This window comes from Amphimedon queenslandica, unplaced genomic scaffold, assembly GCF_000090795.2.
Source record: "Amphimedon queenslandica unplaced genomic scaffold, v1.1 AMPQUscaffold_11786, whole genome shotgun sequence".
In the NCBI taxonomy this organism is placed as follows: domain Eukaryota; kingdom Metazoa; phylum Porifera; class Demospongiae; order Haplosclerida; family Niphatidae; genus Amphimedon; species Amphimedon queenslandica.
The window spans coordinates 237-4,910 of NW_003547973.1; the positions used below are offsets into that span (position 1 = coordinate 237).

At 39.1% G+C, this 4,674-nt stretch overlaps 1 long non-coding RNA gene across 1 annotated transcript; it reads left to right on the plus strand.

Annotated features, from left to right (window-relative positions):
- Positions 1–1,516: 1,516 nt before the first annotated feature.
- LOC109588896 (uncharacterized) lies at positions 1,517–1,711 on the plus strand. Its single transcript, XR_002188424.1, has 3 exons — positions 1,517–1,543; positions 1,597–1,651; positions 1,701–1,711. It is a non-coding gene; the product is annotated as an uncharacterized LOC109588896 (long non-coding RNA).
- Positions 1,712–4,674: the final 2,963 nt, after the last annotated feature.

Here is a 4,674-nt window from a genome sequence, read left to right on the forward strand (position 1 = left end):
AGACTGGAACGATGCAGACTTTCTGATACTGTTTTTGAGAAACTTATAAGTATACAATGTAATGGTCATTTGCTTTAAAGAGAATTGATTTGAAATTATAATGTAATCGTAATATAATTAGATTACATTTAGTCATGCATATGCAGTAATAGTAATAGTAATAATGAAATTAGTGGAGTAATAGTAATAGTAATATATTACATTTACATCTACTAAACATGTAATTGTAATAGTAATAGAATTTTTTTCTAGTTAATAGTAATAGTAATATATTACTTTCTAATGTAATTGACCCCATGTCTGATTGACACTAACACTGCTAGTGAAACAGATGAGGAAGAAGAACTCCCAGCAAAGAAGACCAAGACAGGTGATAGTGCTATGAGCTTTCTTCTTGGACTTAGCTCAGATAACTCTCAATCTACATCAATGACCAGTCACCAGGAGATGCAATACTTTATTAATGAGCCTCCCCTTAATCCAGATGGTAATCCTTTGGAATGGTGGAGGAAGAATGAGGAGAGATTTCCCAGATTATCTAAGATAGCCAGAAAACTGATGTGTGTCCCAACCACTTCAGTACCTGCAGAGCGAGTTTTTTCAACTTCTGGAATGATTGTCAACAAGCTCAGAGCAAGTCTGAAACCTGAAAATGTTGACATGCTAGTCTTTTTGAACAAGAACCTCCCCCCATTTAAACCAATGTAAACTGTACATTTTTGTGGTTTAACAATTGTCACTCACCCACGCACTATTGTGTAATATCTTATCAATGATTTACATTGTTTATATAAACCAATTATTCGATTATTCGTTCGTTAAAATGCACAACTATTCCAATAGTAAATGTAGTATTCGTTTCAGCCCTAATATATTTTTTTGTTATTATGTGCACTATCTTAATTATTCAATATTTCTCATGCCTATGGTGTACCCACAGGTTGTATAAATGTTGCTAAAATGATTAACAATAGTATATTATAATATACTATGTCCCAACTGAGAATGGACCGGAAGTGGAAGCAGCTGCATTGGAATTTGAAAAATGTATCTATGTCACTAATGACGTATTATAATGATATTCATAGAGATATGGCCGATATTTCGGCTGTCTTGTTTCACTCTTAAAACAGTCTTGTTCTTCCTGATAAGCAGTACAATAGTTCCTGGAGTCAACTAGTCTTCATAAAGGCCATCATTATCAGAAGATCTCGCTCTATTAGCTTTTTAAAAGAAGAATTATCCTGTGAAAGTCTTATCCTTATCCCACATTCCTAAAAAGTTATTTCAGTTTTTCTTGGTCCAAACTCAGTTGGGACATAGTATATACTGTAATATCTATTCATATTTCTTACACATAGGATTTATATGGATATGTATTTGCTAAGGGTGAGGTGAACCCACCATTTTTGCTTTTCACTTATCCTCGGAAGGAAATACCAGTAGCTTTGCAGCAGTCAGCAATATGCCGTGGTTCCACTATAGTTGTTGAGTATGATTCTGGTACATTTCAGCATCTCTAATTTATGGTGATTCTACACAAGTATGATCTATTGTGATTGAATTTATGTTTTATGATTTGTTTCTACATTTTAGCAGGACATATTTCAAAGCACAAGTGACAAGAATTTCAACTCATGTCTTGCAACAGGTATTAATGTATCTCATAAATTTGTATTATTATTATTTATTCCATTTAGCTGATAAAGAGTGTCTTGATTATATGTCCTCATTAAATCTATGTCGTGGACTTCATTTCATTAAACGAGACAGTGTCTATACTGACGTCATGGAGCTCTACTCGAAATCCACAATTCTGTCTCATTATCCCCTTCGTTTCAAATATAGAGGGGAGGTGGCTGTTGACACGGGAGGTGTGGCACGGGATGTTTTCTCATCCTTCTTTGAGGAAATGTATCTTCATTTCTTTGAAGGTTCCACACTAGTGACACTTTCTGTTCATCCGGGAATCAGTTCTGAATCACTTAGAGTCATTGGCTCAATTATATCCCATTCTTACTTAGTTACTGGTATTTTACCAGTACGAGTTGCATTCCCATGTTTGGCAGCAATGTTATTGGAATGCTACAATGAAACTAGTATTCCAGACAACAAGTTAATTGATGTTCTTTTGAACAGTCTAAGCTCGTATGATGCTGAAGTACGTCAAGAGGCCAAACATCAGGTAGAAAATGGAAACACATTGTTTTCGGAGAAAATTTCCAGTAATTTAGTCAGTCTGTTCAGCTTCTATGGTTCTAGACAGATACCATCCCCATCTAAATTAGAGAGTATTCTTCTCCAAATAGCAAAATGTGAATTTCTATTGAAACCTGCAGCAGCTATTCAAATGATTCGTTCTGGTATTCCTGAGATGCATAGGAGGTTTTGGGGAAAGATATCTGTGTCTGACATTTATGCTATCTATTCTGCTATGTGTTCTTCACCTGAGAAGATTTTAATGTCTATTGAGTCTAATTCCATAACCGAAACTCCTTTGCAAGAAAGGGTATTAATGTACCTGAGGCAATACATTGGCAGTGCAAGCAAAAACACAGTATCACTTTTTCTGAGATATGTAACTGGATCATATGTTTTTACTGGAAAGGGCATCACTGTTACATTTAGCTCTCTTGAAGGTTTTGCAAGACGGCCCATTGCTCATACCTGTAACTGTTCATTACAGTTACCAGTAACTTACAACACATAACCACTCCCCCCTACCCATCAGATGACAAAGATGGAGGTGATCTACCGGAAGTCTCGGACGAGACTCATAGATTTTTAAAAGTCTCATGCATGTGGAGCATGTCCAATGAATTGAGGAAAAGAGTGTGGAGCACCTATAAACTCACAAAAGTTGAGGCTACCGGGACTCCAAAGGTAGACCCCATCATCAAATCCCTGGCATCTCAGCCAGCGAAAACAGCTGATAGGAATTTTGCTAGAATCCAAACTTTTATTCTGGACTCTATGGCACCCCTGTCCTTACTACTGGAGCAGATAGCCCATGAAAGGGTGTCAGTTGGGAATATGAAGCAGGCGGCATTGACAGCTGTGGAGCTAATTGGCAATGACTCTGCACATGTCTCACACCTGTCCCTACTCCTACTGGTCAAAGATGATGCAGATTTTATTGAAGCTGCCCCTAATCTGTTTGGTTCAGATTTTTCAAAGTGAGCGAAGGATCATCTGGACCAGGTGAAATCCCTCAAGGCAGCAGCCTTCCCTATTAGACAGCACTCCTCTCACAACTATAACAGACCACAGGGTAGTGAGCATGTTTTTTAGAGAGGCCACCCCTCTGCGAGGGGCTAGGCCAGAGGAAGGGGCAGTCACCCCACATACAACCACAAGTCAGGAGAGAAAACTCTCCGTCAATAACTCGTACATGTACTCCACCTTGTCATTTTCAAAAAATCATTGATTCAAAATACTCAGTCAATACAGTCAACAAGTGCAGCAAAGGGGATAATTCCCCTCAATATTCAGTCAAGTCCAGCAGGTCGGCTGGCACATTTTATAACAAACTGGCAAAAAGTAACCAAGGACCGGTGGGTCCTGAATACCATAACAGGGTACGAGATAGAATTTCTCGGAACCCTACCAATATCAAAGACTATACCCATGTCCACTGAATCAAAGCCAGCAGGGTCTGGTATCCCAAGAGATAAGGAATGGGGAAAGATGTTGGTAAGCACTCAAGAGAAAAGGAAAAGTGTACAGGAGTTACACTTTATACTAATGCCAAAACAGAGTACTTGTTGCTATTGTGGTATAGACGGGCACTCACCTTCCAGCCACCTTCCAGTGGCAGAAAGGTCAATGATATTGAAGAAAGAAAGCAGAAGCTACGACTAGGGGGAAGGTGTTACGTGTGTCTGAGGAAGGGACACAATGCAAAACAGTGTCGTAGTAATTTCAACTGTCTTAAGTGCGGGGGAAAAGCACCATACTAGTATCTGTCATAAAAGCATCAAACCACCCAAGGCAGAATTGAATCCTGGAGCTACACTATTTAAGAGTAGTAATCCTTTAGCTACATTATATGCTGGTCATCAGCAGAGTTTAGTACTACTGCTAGTCTCGCCACGCCCCTTGCTGCGGAGGAGAGCGGAAGGGTCTGGGGACACTGTGTAGAAAAGTTGTGCACAGAGGAATGCAATTAGTGTCATTGCTATGGCTTTGTTCACGTGACAAAACACCATCGTAAGCGTGACGCCACGTGGATATGAATTGCCTTCTATGTACTGTTTCTGTTCCCCCTGGCAGCAGAGCTTTCCTCAAGACCAAAGAAGATATTTTAAGCTGTCTGAAATCTCTATTAAAGAATTCGTGTAACTTAGATCTTGGCGAATTTCTCAAAAAGCAAGTTGTATGCCGTAAAAAGTGTCTAAACACTCTATTAAAGATACTTAAACTCAGAAAAGAGTTGGTTGATTTGGAGAGGGATGTGACTGAGAAGCTTGGCACTGTGATTGATCAAAGCATTGCTAGTGTTTCATCTAACTCTTCATTTACTGCTATGCAGGCAGCTGGTCCCACTGTTTCTCCTCCTGTAACAATAACACCGTACAACTTAAGATCAACACCATCAAGATCTAGATCAAGATCTATTGCTCCTGCCTCATGCTCAGTGGCAATGCACTCAAATGCAACACCAGTTTCAGCAGT